The 22,198-nt window shown below is 44.4% G+C and overlaps 1 long non-coding RNA gene across 1 annotated transcript; it reads left to right on the forward strand.

The window, feature by feature from the left end:
• The first annotated feature begins 228 nt into the window (after positions 1–228).
• LOC144391255 (uncharacterized) lies at positions 229–2,487 on the forward strand. The gene is made up of 2 exons (XR_013455167.1): positions 229–1,331; positions 1,399–2,487. It is a non-coding gene; the product is annotated as an uncharacterized LOC144391255 (long non-coding RNA).
• The last annotated feature ends 19,711 nt before the right edge of the window (positions 2,488–22,198 follow it).

The raw sequence follows: 22,198 nt of genomic DNA on the forward strand, positions 1-22,198 counted from the left end.
TGACATGACGTCTGTAAGTGATCTATCCCATCCCAGTCGACAAGATGTTTCCTTACCACCTAACATCCAAGCAGCAATTGCTCTCACGTTGACATTCAAGGAAAATATAACTGCATCTGTTCAATTTGATTATTGTGATATTGCAGCCTGCGGAGTCCGAGACCTCAGGTTTTGGAGGTCGGACCAATACTTGTGTTCCACCACCAACCGATGTGGACCAGGAGTCAGGTTCGGAATCCACTGCTGACCAGGTTGGAGCTGAAGCTGACACTTCTTGGGAGGGTGTGGTAAGACGGGAAACTGGATTCTCGGAGTCTAATCTATGGCTCCAATGGGTACAGTATACTGCCACAAACGTGCACAGTACAGATTGTATAGTGTGTTCTCAACCTAGGCCTATGCCCACTCCTATACGTTCCAGATTCAGACCAATAAGTCCTATATCAAATGTATACTGGAGCTCTTTGTCCTGCAGACTCAGCCTGTCCACCATACTTGTCTAGAGTTCCAATGGGATTATCCGCCAGCTACTTTGAGCACGCCACCTCAATTTATGGTTCCAGATGGTACATTTGATTGCATAGTATCAGAGATTACGGGAGGGATAAAAGTAGGTGACATTGTAGGAGTAAACTGTACCACAGTTCAGTTTGCTAATGTCACTCGATATTCAAGTGTGTTGAATCAGACGATTTCCAGAGCCGACCTCTGGTGGTGGTGTGGAACTAAGGTTATTTATCCAACGCTGCCAGCTAATTGGACGGGTACTTGTGCATTAGTGCAGCTTATCATGCCATTCTATGTCTTTCCAGTAAAGGAGACCACATTTCAAGACTTGATTTCACCACATCCTCACGTCGCCAGGAGAGCGAAGAGATCCACTAGTCCTGCGGGCTCATTTGATAGTCATGTGTACTTAGGTGCCATTGGGGTGCCCAGAGGGGTGCCTGATGAGTTTAAAGCCAGGAATCAAATTGCGAGCGGCATAGAATCCTTTTTCTTCTGGTGGGTGACAATCAATAAAAATGTAGACTGGATTAATTACATATACTACAACCAGCAGCGATTCATAAATTTCACCCGGGATGCCATAACAGGGCTCCACGAGCAGTTGGATAAGACTAGTTTGATGGCATGGCAAAATAGAATGGCACTGGACATGATCTTGGCAGAGAAGGGAGGAGTCTGTAGAATGTTTGGATCTGCCTGTTGTACTTTCATTCCCAATAACACAGCTCCTGGTGGCTTGGTGACCAGAGCACAAGCCCCACTGACAGCTTGAACCAGCAGCTGACAGACAACTAAGGCGACGACAATCCTCTCACCAACGGGTTTGTCAGTATTATTGCACAACGGAAAAGTGCATTCCTGTCTGCGTTAACCCTTCTTGTGTTACAGTCATGAACTAGTCCACTACGGATGAAGCTGCATCTCCTGCATCCGAGGATTCCTGCAGGGATTGATCGATATTGTGTTTAGTGAGACTAGTATACAGGGAAATCGGTAGCGAGTAGATGATGAGGGACAATCACTGTTGACGGATGTGACTGTATAATAATTTTTCTGTCTTTGGGAGATGCTCACAGTGAACTGTGAGCAAGGAGGGAATTGTTAGGGATTTAAGCCAGAAGTGCACCCCTAGTCAGGAAATTGTAGTGCGTGTAATGATGTTTAGTGATAGAATTATAGTTTGTGTGTTATTAGATATTAGTTATTACATTAACATGTTAGATGAAGTGAATGCAATTTCAATCAAACACAATTCATAGTCATTTAAATCATATAAACACTGTACACATTTACATTCTGTCACAATGTGATGTTAAAACCTGGGGACGGATGCCAATTGCCGTTCTTTATGGATTTCTCCCAATTTTATCCCCAAAAAGGGTTTTTTGGGAGTTTTTTCTCCTGTCAGGTAATAAATGAACAACTTAATGTAAGGCAGCCGACTGAGGCAAATGTCTTGAGAATTGAACCACATGAACTGTTTTAGATCTTATGATGAAGTGTGATGAACGGTGATCATTAATGATGGGTTGTTGTAATTAAAGTGTACTAGTTATAAGATGAAGACTTAAACGATGTATGCTTTGTTAAATTCACTCATTGAGGCATAAAGCCAACTGTATCTACATTGAGTGCATTGGAATGTGAGGGACAGCTAGGACAGAGAGGTTTCAGGTTACAGCTGCAGCTTCACACCTCGACGTGAAGGGGACAATGGAGGAGGTGACCCTTTGGAGAAGAGGCCAATGACATTCAAATGCACCAAAGAAGACACACCTCAAGAGTTTTCAAAGGACCATGGCGGGGAAAAGACTGTTAGAACTTCTCCTGCAGCCGCGTTGATAAGTCACTTCAGACTTGCTCAGAGGATTCTCTATTTCGCGAAATATTCCACTGTTCGCTTAGTATTTCACTTTGTAATTGTAATCCCTATTACGTTGTTCAGTTATTAAATAACTTTTGATTTTTGAATTTAAACGAATTGACTCATTCGTGTCCTCGTTTCCGGCCGGGACGAGAACAAAGGATTGAGTCCTCCCTCGAGAGCTTCCGAAACCTTAACAGTAGCCGGTCAGAAGCCTAATCAGTCTTGTCTGACAATACTGGGAGATTGAGGGCTGTCAGTCCTTCTTTCAGATGGAGGCTCCAATGAAGCTGTGGCGGGGGAAGCCCTGATTGATTAGTGCCTCATTATTGAAGTGTGTGTGTGTGTGTGTGTGTGTGTGTGAGTGTGTCTATAGGGCCTCAGCCAGGAGGCTTTATTTAAATCCAGGCAGAGAGAGTACTATAATTATGACTTTTTCTTTTTGTTGGCCGGTTGAAGCTGACAGAGAGGGTTCTTATGGCTCACTTCACCCTCTCAGCCTCCTAAAGAGAGATTATTACTGGCCCAAAGAGCCGTGGCCAGTCAGGCTCATCAGAGTGGCTTTATAGACCTGCGAGAAGGACCGGGTCCAGGGCAGGACTGGAGAAAGAGCGAGACTGAGCTGAAGCCACTGTGTAATCCCATTTCAGCCTCATTCACCGACGCCACTGTGTCAAATAAATAAATAAATGAAATCCGACACAGCTCCAACAGAGGACAGCGTGCCGGTTCGCCGCTATCACCGGCCGGCATTTAGACGAGTTGCAAACAAACAAACAAAAACAAACGGAAGCCGAACGGGGGTCAGTTGAGTTGGTAAAATGGGTCCTACAGCTATTTATGACTCCTGCCTTTTTCTCCTTTTCACTCCTGGGTTTCTACAGTCGACGCTTATCGGATGCCGGTGTAGCCTCATTTAAAGAAGCCATTCCTTCTGCTCTAAGATCAGTGCCCTGCCTCAAGATACAAGAAGACTCCTGTGAGAACCTCAGTCCGTCCCAGATGGATCATCTTGTTGATGCTGCTACAGGCTCTTTGAGAGTGGCGCTGGACGCTATTGCTCCTCTGGAAAGAAGAATAGCAACAAGAAGGAAGTCTGCACCGTGGTATAACCCTCAAACACGGAACCTAAAGCAAACTGCCGAAACTTGAACGATTATGGCGTTCCACCAAATCAGAAGGATCTAGGCTAGTTTGGCAAGACAGCCTTAAAACGTATAAGAAGGCTCTCCGTAATGCAAGAGCATCTTATTACTCATCATTAATAGAGAAAAATAAAAACAACTCCAGGTTTCTCTTCAGCACTGTAGCCCGACTGACAGAGTCACAGCTCTGTCGAGCCGTGTATTCCTTTGGACCTCACTAGTAACGACTTCATGAACTTCTTCAATGATAAGATTCTGACTATCAAAGAGAAAATTGATGGTCTCCTGCCTTCAACCAGTGCCGACCTGTCCTCCGATGTAGGAACCTTGGATGCAGCAGTGGGCCCTGATGCCTGTTTGGATGCCTTCTCTTCCATCAACCTTGATCAACTGACTTCTTTATTTTCAAAGTCTAAATCTTCTACTTGTCTCTTGGATCCGATTCCGACCAAGCTGCTTAAGGAAGTTTTTCCTTTAGTTAGCACATCCTTATTAGATATTATGAATCTGTCTTTGTTGACAGGACATGTACCACAGTCCTTCAAGGTAGCTGTAATTAAACCTCTTCTTAAGAAACCTACTCTTGCTCCAGAGGTGTTGGCTAACTACAGACCTATCTCTAATCTTCCCTTCCTCTCTAAGATCCTTGAGAAATCCGTCGCAAATCAATTATGTGACTTTCTACAAAACAATGCTTTGTTCGAGGATTTCCAGTCAGGATTTCGAGCGCATCACAGTACAGAAACAGCACTAGTGAAAATTACGAATGATCTTCTACTTGCATCGGACCCACAAGGTTCTGTACTTGGACCGATTTTATTTACCCTCTATATGCTTCCCTTGGGCGATCTTATCAGGAAACACCGCATAAACTTCCATTGTTATGCAGACGATACTCAACTGTATCTGTCGATCAAGCCAGAAGAGATGGACCAGCTAGTTAGACTTCAAGAATGTCTTGGAGACATCAAAACTTGGATGACCGTCAACTTCCTGATGCTAAACTCAGAAAAAACGGAAGTTATCCTGATAGGCCCAGAGCGCCTTCGAAGCCAGCTGTCACGTGATACAGTTTTTATGGATGGAATTGCTCTGGTACCCAGCAGCACCGTCAGGAATCTGGGAGTTCTCTTCGACCAGGATATGACCTTCAACCCGCATATAAAGAAGACTTCAAGGACTGCCTATTTTCATCTACGTAACATATCAAAAATCAGGAACTTCCTGTCTAAAAGTGATGCAGAAAAATTAGTTCATGCGTTTGTCACTTCCAGACTGGACTACTGTAATTCTTTGTTATCAGGCTGCTCTTGTAAATCTCTTAAGCCTCTCCAGTTGATTCAGAATGCTGCAGCTCGTGTATTAACAAGAACTAAGAAAAGGGATCATATCACTCCTGTATTAACTTCTCTGCACTGGCTCCCTGTTAAATCAAGAACAGAATTTAAGGTACTTCTCCTCACCTACAAGGCACTTGCTGGAGTTTTTTGTGTGCTTTCTCCCCTAGCAGGTCTCCGTAGATCGTGGTCCCTTCGGGACCCTGGTCCTGACACCTACCGTGGCCCTGCTGACGCCTGCTGCTGCCATCATCATCATCATCATTATTATTTTAGATATTAATCATATTACTGTACTCGTAAACCAACATTACCCTCTCCTTAAGTCTCTGTGCTCTCCCTCCCCACAGGCTTCTGTGGATGGTGGTTCTATCTGATGGTGGTTCTATGTGATGGTGGTTCTATCTGATGGTGGTTCTATCTGATGGTGGTTGTCCCTGCAGTGGTCCTGCTGTGCGCCTGGCTTACTGCTCACAATTACTTGAATAATTTCTGTCATAGGAATTGCATGCGTGTGCATCTCTTCTACAAGGCCACCAGACATCCAGGCGACCTGAAATCGGACTAAGTATCTCTTTCTTTAAACCAAGCTAGTCTGCTAAATTTGTTGTTGATTCTAGTGTCTTAAGTTAATTTGATTGCTGATTTGCTTTAGTTTTCGTCGTTTCACTGCCAGTTCTCTTTGTTTGAAGTTATCTTGGTTGCTAGTTTGCTCAAGCTCTTTCAGTCTTTTAGTGCCAGTTTGTGTTGTAGTTAAGTACTATTAAGTTAACTGCCAGTGTGCCCTCCTAACTCTGCTAGGTTTTGACCTGATCTAAGTCTGTTTTGCCTTGTCTTCTGAAGCAAATAAGACTTGAATCCTTAAACTCTCATTTTGTCAAAACACCACATGGTGATTGTTCACTGATTAGGGTGTCAAGCTATTGGTGCTTTGCATTTTGAGGAGTTTCTGTCGAGGCCAATCGACCTTTTGTCTCCTAAACGACGAGGGAGCGGCCAGCGCAGCCGACTTCCACTAACGAGGGAGTATTTAGCTAGAAATCGTGGGAAGCGTTAGCTTCAGCGTTTGCGTATCCTCGCAGCACGAAGACGAGCAGAAAAAAGACAAAGGAGTCTTTCGTGGCAGTCTTCGGGGCGGCTGAATGCGGCGCCTTCTTCTGCTATTTTTAATAATGTGTTTGACCCCTTTACCCGTACCTGTTCCCGCAGATACTACAGGCCTCGGGCTAAATCTGCTCTCTATCGTAACCTCTCCTCTCTCACCTATCCCACCCGCTCCACACATGTCCAGCACCTTGTCACAGGAGGTCTCTGGAACTGCCAGTCAGCGACTCGCAAGGCTGACTTCATGTCCGGCTTCGCTACCCAGCAGTCACTTGACTTCCTCGCTCTCACCGAGACCTGGATCACACCTGAGAACACATCCACCCCAGCCGCTATCTCCTCCGCCTTCTCCTTCAGCCACACTCCCAGGCCCACTGGTAGGGGTGGTGGCACAGGTCTACTCATTTCACCCAAATGGAGCTTTTCTCTCTACCCTCTACCACCATCCACCCCATTGTCCTTTGAATTCCATGCTGTAACAATCACTCACCCGGTACAATTAACCATCATTGTCCTCTACCGTCCGCCAGGCTCCTTAGGTCATTTCTTGGAAGAACTGGACATTCTCCTGTCTAATTTCCCCGAAAATGGACCTCCGCTCATCCTCCTGGGTGACTTCAACATCCAGACAGAGAAGTCATCTGACCTCTTACACCTACTTTCTTCCTTCGCTCTGTCACTCAGTCCCTCTCCTCCTACTCACAAAGCCGGCAATCACCTTGACTACATCTTTACTAGAAACTGCTCTACCACTAACCTCTCTGTAACCCCACTTCATGTGTCTGATCACTTCTTCATCTCTTACTCCCTTCCACTCTCTATAACTAACAAACCTCCCTCATTGACTAACTCTATACCGGCTCGTCGCAATATTCGCTCCCTCTCTCCCTCCTCGCTGGCATCCTCTGTTCTATCAGCTCTCCCTTCAACTGATTCCTTCTCACTCTTGCATCCGAACGCTGCTGCAGGGACTCTCCTCTCAACTCTTTCCTCCTCTCTAGACTCTCTCTGCCCTCTTACGACACGACGGACTGGCAAATCCCCTCCGGCTCCGTGGCTGTCTCAACCGGTCCGTGCCATGAGAGCCACCATGCTACTTCTCGCATCGCACCGACCTCACCGCTTTCGCCCTCACTTTCCTCCTTCACCGCCCTCTCTCCTAACCAAATTCTTACCCTAGTAACCTCTGCCCGTCCGACCACCTGCAGTCTTGACCCCATTCCATCACATCTTCTACAATCTATCGCACCTGACCTTCTTCCGTTCCTCACCTGTCTCATCAACAACGCTCTGTTATCTGGCTGTTTTCCCAATTCTCTGAAGGAGGCAAGAGTCAACCCTCTCCTGAAGAAACCCACCCTCAACCCTTCTGAAGAAAACAACTACAGACCGGTCTCTCTTCTTCCCTTTTTGTCCAAAACCCATGAACGTGCGTTGATCTTTAATCAACTCTCCTCTTATCTCCACTGTAACAACCTTCTTGACCCCCACCAGTCAGGTTTCAAGGCAGGCCACTCTACAGAGACTGCTCTCCTTGCTGTCTCAGAGCAACTCCACACTGCTAGAGCCGCCTCTCTCTCCTCTGTCCTCATCCTTCTGGACCTCTCTGCTGCATTGGACATGGTCAACCACCAGATCCCAACCCGCACTCTCCGCTCTGCATCTGCAAAACTACTCGTCCCTCCCTCACTGAGAGCAAAACACTCGACTAGATCTCGACTCTTCGCTGTCCTTGCGCCGAAATGGTGGAACGAGCTCTCTGAAGACATCAGGACCGCAGAGAGCCTTCACATCTTCCGCCGCAAACTAAAGACACACCTCTTCAGACTCTACCTTGACTAAAGACTAACAAATTGTAGCACTTAAATTGTACTTGTAACGTCACTCATCTATAGCAAATTGTAAATTGGCTTATTTGAGGAAATTGCACTTTCTTGTTTCTTGTTCTCCTGAGTTTGTACCCTATGGTTGAATGCACTTATTGTACGTCGCTTTGGATAAAAGCGTCAGCTAAATGACATGTAATGTAATGTAATATATATTGTTCATTCTGTACACATGGCATCCATTGTAGTCTGTCCATCCCGGGAGTGGGATCCCTCCTCTGACGTTCTCCCTAAGGTTTCTTCCCTTTTTTCCCTCTTGGAAGGGTTTTTTCATTTTTGGGGAGTTTTTCCTGTGCCGATGGTGGGTTTCGGGACAGAGGATGTTGTATGTGTACAGACTGTAAAGCCCTCTGAGGCAAATTTGTAATTTGCGATTATGGGCTATACAAAATAAAATGAATTGAATTGAAATAATCTTTTTCTTTTAAGGTCATCATATGTTTGTATGCAAAGTCAAACAAATATTTTAATTGAAAATGTTTTTATCGTTAAGAATTTAATTTCAAACAACAAAAGTCTGAAAATTGTGTTTAGTATACACTTTGCGTGTGTGTGTGTGTGAGGGAGAGTCTGTTGTGTTTGGACCATTCTAACACGCACCTCTGGGTGTGGTGGGACAAGTTCTACTGAGCTTTTTACAAGGTGCAGATACACACGCATGCAGATACACGAGTGCCTCAAGCGCATCGTATTGCCGTGCTCTCGTTGTATCACCACAACAACTTCTCTCAATTTATTGTCTGCACCTACACACACACAGATGTGCACCTGTGTGAATAGTTTCTGGGTAAAGTTCAGTCCCGTCATCCTTGAATGCAAAAAGAAAAGACTGCCATTAACAAGCTTTTGTAACAGTGCAGAGCTTTCAACTTGATTATTGACGCACTGGACGCAGCGACAGAGTCAATATTTCAGAGAGCACTTGGCTTCCCCCCCCCCCCCCCCCCCTCCCTTGTGTATTTGTTGCCAGAGGTTTCGGCCCAAGCCGTCTGAGGTTTCTCTCTTGTCATTTGACTCCTGGGATTAACTCACTTAAACACTGTAATCCAAACACTTTGAAGTGTGTAAGATCTCACGTCGCACAGAGCCTCTGCGAAAAAGACACCATTGTTATATAAAAGAAACAGCCTGCTTCTGTCTTTGAACATTTTTCCTTTTCCACTGTTTAAGTCATTGAGAGGAACGTCGGAGGCCTTTTTCGGACGGAAAGAAAGAAGGACAGAAAATTTAAAAGCAGCGACTCACCACACTCATCACACACCTCACAGCAACCCGTCTATCTCTGTATTTCACGCACACGTGTTTGGCTTGTATCTAGTTTGGATGGCGTGTGGCGGCAGATCCGCGCCGCTCACAATTAATCACAGTTCTTTACACAACGAACCCCCATTCTGTCTCTCCTCTTTGTGTCCTGTACGGATCCACAGCCATCAATAGACCTACACCTGCTTAAGCATTAACCATGTCAACCATGAGTGAATAAGTGCACCGTCCCTCACACATCCCGTCCCCATGTCAAACACGCGCACACGACACTCACGCCTGTGTTAAGCGCGTCTTTTGCTCATAGAGGGCGAGAATTCCGACATGAGCCCATTTATCAGAGGGGAAAAGGCAAGCGATTAGATATTGGTGATAAAGATTTTGAGTCAACATCCTGACAGATGCGCAGCGCTTTTTACTGCACGCCAGTGACTCCACTGCCAGGTCTTTATGGGCAATAAAGGATGAGACCCTTCTTCCCTTCATCCATCCCTCCTCACCCCCGCGTTCCGTTTCTCTGGGCAGAGTCTTCACCACCCTGCAGACGGGCAGAGAGCGCCACGATCCATAGGTATCCCGGCGACTCATCCTGAATGCTGTCCGTGTGATGATCAACCAGGAAAGCGTAAAAAGAGCGCTGGGTCCAACCGACAGCGACCTCTTCAGCCACGACGCTGCTGTGTGTTCACTGGTGCTTCCGTATTCATTATCATCCAAATGATACACTTTTGAGTGACCAAGTGTGAAAGTGCAAGTTCTGTTGCCCAAACATAACCAAACCAGGGGGACGTTCAGCAGCACGTACGAACCCCACAGTCACTACGAGCCAGCAACTGGAACCCGCTACTCCATCAGACTTTGACAGGGACGAAGCAACAGGCTGTAGAAATGAACTAAGTTAGCCATTCGAACTGTATGTCAAGGCAGCGACAATCTGGTCCATTTGTTCCCTGATCAATCAAAGTCCATCCCTGGCCTTCTTTTTGGTTTGGTATGAGGGAATTAGGTTGCATTGTCTTCCCGGCATCCATTCCTGTGATAGTTTGGGCACAATAGACAACAGGAGAATGCCAGTTGGTTTTCCTGCAGGGATTCTTTACTGTATTGGACGTTTTCACATGGATGGACAGCACGGCCTGGGAGCTATTGTTTCATGGTGAGGAGGTTGTCCTGCATCTGTTGCCCACTGGGACCAGTTGCTCCACTAGTCCAAGAAAAGGTTATCCATTCAGCCATTATTGTATATGGTGAATGTGATAACACATGTACATGTTGTTATGAAATAACAAAAAAAATACATTTCATATTTACATGATATACCAGACAAAAATGATTTACAGAGAATATTATCACCTCATTTGTACGTGGTTAACTGAAAGACAATCCCCTCTACTCTGCACCTTTCCCCTTCTCCTCAATTCCTAATAAAAGTAGCTACACATGCACGGGCTCCTGTCTAGGTTTGCTTGTAAAGAAGAAATATGCATCTTCAATAGCCCCTTTCAAGATAGCAGAAGGGGAAAAAGTAAATAGAAATATAATAAAGCAAAGAGGAACCACTAGCTGGTGGTCTGGTGTGCTGCCACAGTTTGTTTAATGTTAAACCAATAAGATAGTACTGGTACCATGCAGTCTGAGCCGCTCCATTCAGAGATAGAGCTCGGCTTGGGGACTTTTTGGCGTGTGTTCTTGGCCCCCTGTATCAGCGGCTCTGATTTTCAGTTAGATAGTGAGGCCGAACCGCGTGTGCCCCGAGTAAAAAGATAATGTTTACAGCACCCGCTCATTGACAGGTGTACTTTAAAGGAGAGTGTGCAAGCCTGTGAACTTTGCCCCTCACATTGCGAGCGTTGGTCAAACAGCCTTTTAACAGAACATCAGTGAAGCGTCTGTGTGTAGAAGAAAAAAAAAGAACAAGATAAAATAATCAAAAGACGAGAAGAAGAGAGAGATAAGATGCCCGTTCCACGTGGAATAAGTTGAATTTTACCCGAACGCCCCACCGCCATGTTTCTTTACAGCGCTCCACTCCACAGCACAGCCCCCTCCCACCCCCCCCCCCCCCCCCCCCCCACAAGGAAGGGAAGGTGGGGAGGTTTGGTTTACGGCAGAGGAGAAAGTTGTGCGGGCAGTAGTCCTTCACAAACGTGACACGCACCCACCGGCTTTTGGGGCATGCAGGAGAAAAGTTAAAAGAAACAGCTTGGTAAGATGTAGATGAGGTTTGTACTCTTGGCCAATCTCAATGCTATTGAACTACTAGTGTAAGCCCAAATTTTTCCCTCTGTGTGTTGTTTGTAATACACTGAACACCAGTCGAGGTAAACAGTGGAAAAGGAGAGTGTGTAACCTTACAGCCCAAAGGCTTCAATGCAAATACACTGCACTCACACACACAAACACATTGTTGGTTTTCCTCATACACGTTGGGATTTTGCTCAACTCAAGATTCCCAAATACCAATACAATTTTCCATTTGGAAGATGGAACACAGGGTTTTTGTTTATTCCCCACCTCATTCAATTACCCCCTGCTCGGGTTTGTTTAACATTTCATACTCATGATTTAATTTTTTGTTTGGTTGCTCTTCAGATGTCTGAACGCTGAACGCAGAAGCTGCATGTGGTGTAGAATTCATTAAGCCTCTGTGTCCACTGCGTGTGTGTGCGCGTGTGCACATCTCAGAATAACGGAATCCCCAGAAAGAAAGTGTGTGAGTGTGAGTGTGTGTGTGTGTGTGTGTGTGTGTGTGTGTGTGTGTGTGTGTGTGTGTGTGTGTGTGTGTGTGTACATGTGATGCTATGGTGAAAGGCACCATCTGTTCCATGTGACAGTAATGAAGTGAGGGGTATTGTGGTACAAAGCCTCAGACCCATTCATCACAGCTGTAGGCGGGCCGAGCATATTCCCCCTGTCTTATTGGGGATACAGTAATCCCTCGTTTATCGCGGGGGTTACGTTCCGAAAATGACCCGCGATAAGTGAAATCCGCGAAATAGAAAACTTTTTTTTTTTTACAATTAGCAACTATTACATGTATACAAATACGGTGACTCACGTGTAGGCCGTTTCACTGCTCTTCAGACTGGGCCGCTGCATCCTGACTGCGCTCTGCAGTGTTCTCTTCTTCTGAAGCCCACGGTGCAGGTGTGTTTGTTCGGGAGAAGAACATAGTGATAGGCAGCTGTTGTCGCTCTTTTTTCTTCTTTGCAAAAAGATCCTTGTACACCGACATGCCACCATCGAAAATGATAGCACAATTCGTAGCATGTTTTGATACAAGAAGCGGGAGTGAGTTTTTAGCGAATCAGAATGCAGAGCACAATGCACCAAAAAAAAAAAAAATGCATTATGAAAATCCGCGAAATAGCGAATCCGCGATAAGTGAACCGCGAAGTGGCAAGGGATCACTGTACCTCTACACACACTGCTACCCCACACATGCTCTCGGCTAAATATGTGCATGCAAACAATTACAGAAGCGTTATCTCTCTTTAAAAGAATTCCCATGCTCTATCAGTCAAATCTGGTGCTCGGTTAGATTTGCACGATGAGGCACCTACTGTAGGAAGGCAGTTACAGCCTTGGGCTCCTGCTGCACTGGAGGGATTTGTAAATCATCTGGATCAAAACAGACAGTTGAAACATGAGGTGCAAAATCTCCCCAGAAAAAACAGGAGGCCCACTTAACATGTTGTTAGGCCTGTATCGTTTGATTTCTCTTATGTGCACAAGAAGTCATTTCTGATAGTTTGCCATGCATTTCAACGTCAATTGAGTATAGAAGGTATGCAGTAATAACTCCTTCTAACAGGGGATGTCACTCCCTCCAGGAAATACACGAGACCACGAATCGTACTGATGGTTTTATTCTGCTTGTCCACGCCGGCATCCACCATCGAACTCACTGGCTGCACACGACCGAGAGGGAATGATAAGATAAGACCTGAGACCTTACTTTCTTCGCATGTTTCTTGGCTGTGCGACACCAAAACATGTTCCCCCGAAACCAACCCAGAAAACATAGTTCTCACCTCCCAAACCAAACAAACAAATATTCATGAGAACCCACAAACAAATAAACAAGTGCATCAGGACATCATACAAATGACACAAAATACATTCATGGTAGTTAAACTCCCACCAAATCACAATTTTTGGGATTTCCCTTCTCAGATATCCATTACATTTATTCTGCTTCAAGCAGTAAGACAGTCTTCTGTACAGGCCTGTCGAGATAGACTGGCTTAGTAGTGCGTTTTCCCTTCTCATCTAGAGTTGAATCACTCATTAACAGTTTTGTTTTTCTGACTCGTCCATCAGTGCTAGGGTACACTTTCGTTACTCTTGCCAATCTCCATTGATTTCGTGGAGAGTCGTCCTCGTTTAGGATGACAATGTCGTTAATCTTTGTGTTTCTTTTGTCCCCTTGCCATATTTGTCTTTGTTGAAGACGAAGAAGATACTCCTTTTTCCACTGTGTTCTGGTTTCTTCTGGGAGTGACTCGTCCCAACCAACCTTGTCTCGACACAGTTGCTGCAATATCTGCTTTCCAAGGAGAATGAATGGAGCTACAAACCCTAATGGGTCGTAGATGGAGGCCACCGTAGATAGCACTCCTCTTCTTGTCAGTGGGTGCTCCTTGACTGTGACTCTGAACTGAAAGTCATCAGAGGACAGGCACCATTGAACACAGAGAGCTCTTGCTATGAGTGGCTCTCCGAGAGCCATGTTGAGGTCTTTGACGCTTTCAGCGCACTCTTCCTTTGGTATGGCTTTTAATACATTGACGCTGTTCGACCCAAATTTATGCAGTCTGAGCTGGCCTGTGCTGCAAAGCTGTCTTGCTTCTTTGACAAGGTTGATTGCCTCAGCATCAGACGCCACGCTGACCAGTCCATCGTCAACGTAGAAATTTCTTTCGATAAATTTAACTGTCTTCTGGTTATATTGGTCCTGACTTTCAGCAGCTAGATGTTTAAGACCAAAATTGGCACAACCAGGTGAGGAGGCTGTCCCAAAAAGGTGGACTTTCATCCGGAAAATTGACGGTGAAGACTCTAAGTCTCCATCCTCCCACCATAAGAACCTCAGGTAGTCTTGGTCTTCAGGTCTTATGTGAAACTGGTGGAACATTCGCTCCACATCGCACATAACTGCAATTGGGCCCCTGCGAAATCTGCATCGAACTCCCACCAAGGTGTTTGTGAGCTCTGGTCCTGTAAGAATGTGATCATTCAGTGATGTGTCTTTGAACCTAGCTGAACAATCAAAAACAACGCGGATCTTCCCAGGCTTGTGAGGGTGGTATACTCCGTGGTGGGGAATATACCAGACCGGTTGATTGTTTAGTTCTTCTTCTGGAACTCTCTCTGCGTCGCCCCGAGCGATGGACGATGACATCCTTCATAAAGTTAACATAGTCTGAGCAGTATTGCTGGTCTCTCTTGAGCTTCCGTTCCAAGCACATTAAACGCTGCACAGCACATGACTTGTTGGGTAGAGTTGGTCTTTCTCGTTTGAATGGCATTTCATAATGACCATCTTGTTTGTGTTGGATTGCCTCTCTCAGCTTGGCCAAGAAAAGGAGATCCTCCTGAGAGACAGTGACATCTTCTACCAACCTTTCACTTAATTACATCCTCTGGACTGATCACTTCCTTGATCTGAGTCTTGCAGACGTAATGAACTTCTCTTTTGAGCTTGACCTTTGGGTTTGTTTCAGGCGTCACTTGCCTTATGATGATGCGATGGCTTACTCCAATTACATCACTGTGGTGCTCCTGTGGGTCACCATAACTTACTATGCTCCAACCTAGATCAGTTTTCTGAGCGAATGGTTGGTCATCTTCCCCGCATACAACTGCTCTAGGCATTAGCGCTTGAGGGCAATTGTACCCAATAAGCAGTCCAATTTCGCATTCTTTTGGTGGGGCAATGTGTTCTGCGAGATGTTCCAGATGAGGCCATGCTTTAGCGGTCTCTTGGAATGTGTGTCCGATTAGCAGGTATGTATCCACGACTGTATATTGTTGGCAGTGTGATCTTCTTAGAGGAGAGTAGCCCTCTTATTTGTAAGTCTTTGAGTCTTTTACAAGGTACAATCGTTCCCTTTGACGACATTGTAGATAGTTTCAAATTCACTGGTTCCATGTCTGTATCCAGAACGTTTGCTACTTCCTCCAGAATGAATGAAGAATCGCTTTGTGAATCTAGCAGTGCATAGACAAGAACTTCCTTGTTTGAATCGCTTAGAGTTGACACATAAACAGGAACTATTGCTGAAGTCTGTGTACTGTATACATCTCTGTTAGATGTGCTTTCCTTGATGTTGTCTTGTAGTTGTGTTGATTGTGGCTTTCTTTTATTGCTACAGCTCATTTCTTTAGAAGATTCTCTACTTGGTTCTTGCTTTGAGCGGTCTTCATGTAAGCAGTAGGATGACGTTTTGAGCAGGTGTCACAGGCCATCTGGCTACTGCAACTCTTGGATTGATGACCAGGGCTCAAACATCCGAAGCATAGTCTCTCGCTTTGAATGAGCTTCACTCGATCAGCAACTGGTGTTACGACAAATCTGCAACACTTGTGTAGACTGTGTCCTAATTTCTTGCAAAACGCACATGTGGGTATGGTTCTTTCACTTGCATTGGTTGTGAAGGTCTTTGCACCTCCAGTTTGGCCTTAGTGGCTACTATGGTTTGGCTCTTGATCTTCGCTTTGTCATGTTGGCTTTGTTGTAATGCATGGTAAGAGGTTATTGGGTTGCACGCAATATTAGCTTACATTGTCAGGAATGTAACAAAATAATTAAAGCTAGGAAATCTTCTGTGTTCCATTTGGTATTGTGTGGCTCTTCGGTTCCATCTACTACTCAACCAGTCAGGTAGTTTGGCAGTGAGTCTTTGATTTTCAATGTCATCATTAAGAACCTTTAGACTTTCAATGTGAACAATAGCAGCTTCACAGCTACGTAAGAAGTCCACAAACCTTCTCAACTCGGCACTCTCTCTAGAGGCTAGTTTTGTTCATGCATGTAACTTGTCTCTGAAGGCTTTGGCAATTACGAACGGATCTCCGTATCGTTCGTTGAGTAGGTTCCATGCTGCGTAATATGAATGTTCTGAATCAATCAGAAAGTAACCTTCCAGAGCTTCCTTTGCTGCTCCTCCCACATATTTCTGCAGGAAGAAGATTTTCTCTGCGGTTGGAATATTTTTTCTCTCAACTAGTGTCTGGAAAGACGATTTCCAATGGCTGAACTTAAGTGGATCTCCACTAAAGATTGTAGGCTCTGGAATGGGTAGCCTATTTGCTGATATTGCTTCAGCTAGAACATTCACCAGCTCTCCCGTTTCGTTTTGAAGTATGCTGCTTGGAACTACTTCAATTAGAGATTGAGGTTGTTGATTCACAGTGTTCTCCTGATTAATTGCTTGCTCAGGCATAGGCAACTCAACCCTACATGATGTAAGCCCTTGCTCTGACTTGAACGTATCTTCATCGTAGATTTGAAGCCTTGCTCTGGCTGCATTCAGTTTCTTTAGCTCTTCCAAACGCTCAAGCTCTCTTTTCAGGTCCTCTACAGATTTTTTTTCTTTCAGCATTTTCCTCTTGCTGTTTCTTTAAGAGAACAGCTTCTTGCTTCTCCTTTTCTATTTTACGCTCAGTCTCTTCCCTTTCCCGCTGAAGACGGCGGGTTTGTGCAGCTGCTTCTTGGTCTGCAACTATCAGCCTATCCTCAACTACAAGTCTTTGCAGTTTTTCTTGATGGCAATCTTGATCAGCCATCATTTTTAACACAGCTTGGGTGGCTGCATACTCTGCAGCAGCTTCTTGTCTTTTAATTGAGGATGCATTAGAGCGATTGGAAATGGCCTTAGAACACTTGGAGTTTGGAGATGAAACGCTAGACGTTGTAGATGCAAATACAGAGCTTGCATCTGGCCAAATCAGTTGTTCTTCTATACCTTGGATTTGAGAGTGTGCGTTTTGAACGACAATTTTGGTGACTGAAATGCAATTGTCCAGCTTGCGGCGCATTTCGTGAGCTGGTCTGTCCATCCTTCGGTATTTGTCATAAACATTATTCAGCTCGGATAATTCTCTTTGAATAGTGCTGATGTTTTCTTGTAGGATGTTACTGGGATCCTGTCTTGTAACAGATTTCTTTGCTAGCTTAGTTAAAGCGTTCCAACGTTCATAGATACTGTCGAAGCGAAGTAGTAGCTCTTTGGTTTTTTCTTTTTGAAATTCTCTTCCTTTTTCTGTTAATGTGCGGGCTCTTTCACCTCTTCGAGGCTCTTCTGGCAGAACTTCCCTTTGTACGACGCAGGACTCGTCGGTCTGCTTTGTCTCTTGTTCTATGAGTGCTCCTTCATAATTACTATCTTTACTTGTTTGTGACATTTTGAATTATTTGAAAGCAAGCTGTATACTATCAAGTTTCACAATTAAGCAATGCATTTCACAACAAGCATTTACCAAATACCCAAAAATAATAAGATGTTAGGTTACTTTCCTTTAACTTAACCCTTTAAAGTAAACTAGGCATTATAAAGCTTGCAGATATCACAGATATTACTACTCCTGTCAAAGTCCAATTTTCTTAGGTGCACACACAAAATTCTTTAAGAAAATGAATACTATTTTCAAATTCAAAAATGAAAGACAAAGTTCAGCTGTAACACTCACTTACGTACATGCTCCTTCATACCTGATAAACACCGTTATGTTAATTGGCTTCACACAGCTCCTTGTGGTACCCTTTTGTCCTTTAGTCCTTTCAGAACACACTTCCGTGTCTGACTTATGGACGTCTGACAAGCAGGTGAACATGTGTGTCCTTTAACGTATAAGTTGCTTATCTGTGATCCGTCTTGACGAGCAGGTCGGGGACAAGCAGGTCGGGAACGGTTTACGCAGGTCTGAGTTCGACTGTCACTCCCTCCAGGAAATACACGAGACCACGAATCGTACTGATGGTTTTATTCCGCTTGTCCACGCCGGCATCCACCATCGAACTCACTGGCTGCACACGACCGAGAGGGAATAATAACACTTTACCTGAGGAACTAACTTGTGAGACCTACATCTTAACGTTATTATCTCTTGCTGAGATAAGACCTGAGACCTTACTTTCTTGTTCCCTCGAAACCAACCCAGTAAACATAGTTCCCACCTCCCAAACCAAACAAACAAATATTCCTGAGAACCCACAAACAAATAAACAAGTGCATCAGGACATCATACAAATGACACAAAATACATTCATGGCAGTTAAAGGGGAGATCAGTGTTTGTCTGCTGTTTGCACTTGTTTACCTGATCAGACTCGCTCTCAGTAGATAGCCTACATTTTGACATCTCACAGTGGAAAACACTCATATCTAAAATGCTAAAAAGAATGTTGGCTGCTTCAGTTTCAGGGTCCTGGATCATTCCTGCTCTTCTGGACACATGAATAGTGTAGAGACATTCTAACAAGCGTGAACAAGTGAAAGTCTCCTCTCAAGAAGGGACCTACTGACATCCGACTGATGGACGTAATATAATTTACAGCGTTGTCATTGTGATTTCTTCAGCTGACATTAGGTCTAATCAGTTAAAATGTGCAAGTGCGGAGCCTTTTAATTGACCCAGTGGCCTCGCGTTTAAACACGTTTTCAGCTTTGAAGCATATAAATTTAAATAGAATAATCTACACTGAACTATATTAATTCAATTTCTATTATACTCCTTTGATTCTATTGGAACGTTTACATCCAGTAGCATTTGTAATGTTTAAATTGTTGAATTGGTTGAAGTGTTATGCTGACCAATCTATTGCCATCTGACACCGCTTCATCGCAGACACAGTTTGCAGAGCAACACTGCGAAATACCTTTAAGGAGAGACTGTCCAAACATGAGCACCGTTATCATTCATGCCGTTGAGACTAAAAACACTCAGAAGACCAAATCCCGTCATGAGAGATGGAGTAGGCAGTAGGATTTAGGACAGGTATAACAACTTGTAACAGTGTAATACTCAACTCATCATTGCATCATCACTTGATGCTCCATGCGCTGCTGATATTCATGATTATTTTGTTTCCGACATGTAAACAGAATCACATCTAAATGCAATAACTGGAACGTAGATTGTGCTAAATTTAGGATCTGATTGACCCCATCCATACATTCAGAGACTCCTGTTACTTCTCTCACTATTGTAAGAATACGTGTTCAAGATTTGGAGCCTGGTCGGGGTTATCAAAAATTCAGCCGAATAACTTCTCTCGTTCTGGAAAATTTATTTGTCAGATCACAGGTCAAGTATCAGCGCTGCGTTTGCAAAGGCAGGAGCAGTTCAGGCAGCACACAGGCCGGAAGAACAACTAACTAACATCAGCAAGAACATCATGTTTTATAACCCTTGAAAGACAGAGAAGGAAATGTTTCTATTGGCCCTAAACTGGCGTAGAGGAGGACCTTCCACCTCCCGCATCTAAGATCCGGTCACATCCAATGTCCAGACTCCTGACTTAACGTAAACATCGTAAACAGAGTGTGTATGTTGAATAGTGTTGGTGTGTCTCTAACCCCCCTTTGGCTGGTAAATCTTCTAGTTGACCCGCAGACCTTACATTCCTCAGCCAGGACATAAACTGACTCCCCATCCTGTCAGACTCGTGTCTGCCTGCTTGGCAGATCCTGCTTCCCCCTTACCTAACTCTTAAATCAAGACAAGACAGCAAACCCCCAACTAAGCCCATGAAAATAACTTTTGATTATCAATTCCCCCTTTTTACATAATTCATTATGTAAACCAAAAAAAAATCAAAAGAAACCACCAATCTAAACGCTAAATATCTATATCAGTGAATACGGGTGAATGCAGCAGTCATGGAAATCCCTAAACAGTACAAAAAATCTAAACCGAGTATAATAGACACAGAATACATCCTAGCCCAGAAATATCACACCATCTACGTGTATGCATCCACTATATATGATGTGTGCAACAGTTAGCAGATCACGCGGACAGGAATGTTGAACCTAAAAGGATTTCTTCTTCGGGTCCCTCGAAGTCGGTTCTTACCATACCTATCTCCTCTCCAATCTCCTCCGGCCCTAACAATTGGATCCTCTCATGTAACAAAGCCATCTGGTATGGCAGGGGTATTTTAGCATCTATTGCAGAGGTGATGCATCGGAGACATAGTTGTCTGATAAAGGGGATGCAGCAGCATCCACAAAGGGCAAAAACCACTATTGCGATTACTAAGGTCAGAAAAACTGACAGGAAGAAGCCCTTCCATTGTCCAAAGTATTTACCAAACCAATTACCGACGGTGCCGTCTATACCAGAGTGTTCAGCTAATTCAACAGACATGGCTCTTAGTCTGTGTAATGGTCTAGTAAAGGATCCATCTGGGGCGGTGTTATTGGGGATAAGAGTGCAGCACGCTTGGCCAAACATCGCACACACTCCTCCTTTTTCAGCTAATAACATATCCAAAGCCATTCGGTTCTGGTAAGTCATCAATGAGGTGGCCGATAGTTGGCTGTGCACCCCTTCCAGAGCATCTCTCGGCATATTGGTTAGCCGCTGGATATTGAAATGTACATAATTTAGTCGATCCACATTTTTGTTTACAGTTATAAAAAGGGAACAATGATTCCCATCCGGCCGCTATCTGATCCGTTCACTTGTATTGATCAGGTACCCCTCTCGGCACACTATCACACAGTGCGTGGTTACTTCTGCAACTTTGTATGGACCTTCCTAGCGGGGATCAGTCCAACTGAATCTGGCTACTTTACGTAGTACCCAGTCATCCACCTCCACTGGTGCACACTCTCCTTCTTCTTCAGAAAGGATCCCTGTCACCTGTTGAGAGATACTCATCACAGTATTATTACACATTCTCATATAGTCAGATATTTCCACATGTTGGTACTGCAATGGGCTGAGAGTGGTAGGCAAAGTGGTTGTTAACTGACAAGGCATCTTTCTTCCCGTTCATACCTCATGGGGGCTAATCCCTAACTTAGAGTTAGGACATGATCTTATCCCATACAGCACTATCGGCAGGGCTGCCACCCACGTCAGCTTCGTTTCAGCACAGACTTTAGCCAAACCTTCCTTTATGGTTCTGTTAGCTCTCTCAACTAGCCCTTGAGACTGAGGATGATAAACTGCCCCAAATTTATGCTTGATCCCAAACGTTTTCTCTATTTCTTGTAGTTCAGCGTTCGAGAAGTGTGAACCATTATCCGATCGTATGACTTCTGGAATACCAAATCTGGGTATTAGTTCTCTGGTCAGCCATTTTACTACATCTGCTGCTCTTTCTGATTTTGTGGGGATCACCTCCACCCACCTAGAAAAAGGATCAACGCATACCAACAAATACCTCTTGCCCTCAACTTGGAAACTTCCAAGTCCAGCCTTCAGTGTTAATGTCCACTTTTATTGCTCTCCAGCCCAAAAGCAAAGCAGAGGGTGGGAGACATGTCTGTAACTTGCAGATACAACTCAGCTCATGCTCAGTTTGATCCAATCTATTCATTCATTACTGATAGATCACCAACCTCTCATGGTTTGCGTGTCCAAATGTAAGGGTGTACTACTTGTTGAACATTACAGGATGACCGTCTGTAACAAGTTTCCATATTTCGTGTACTGGTGCTATAAATGTTCCTTTGATCAGACATTTGCTTCAATCATCAAGATACTGTATCAAGTGTATCGTGCACTATACACTCAATAGCAGCACTCAACAATTTACCACCCATCTCTGAATTCAGGAGAAAACTCGAAAAACTAAAAACAGTAATCCAAAAAATGGACAATATATACAACAACTCTCCTAATTCCTTATCACCTTCATTCCTCATTTAAATCTTACACAACCTTATCTCTTAATTTTCAATGACTGATTGTCTTGCCGTGGAAAGTGTGAACGCGTTTGACTGTAAGAACGCAACTATTCCATGCGATGTGTGCACAACAGTCTGGTGTTCCATTGTTATATGGGCCGTTTTAATCAACGCTCTTCCAATAGCAGCTACGTTTCTGACACACGAGGGATGCCCTATTTCCA

Source organism: Gasterosteus aculeatus, chromosome Y (genome assembly GCF_964276395.1).
Source record: "Gasterosteus aculeatus chromosome Y, fGasAcu3.hap1.1, whole genome shotgun sequence".
Classification (NCBI taxonomy): domain Eukaryota; kingdom Metazoa; phylum Chordata; class Actinopteri; order Perciformes; family Gasterosteidae; genus Gasterosteus; species Gasterosteus aculeatus.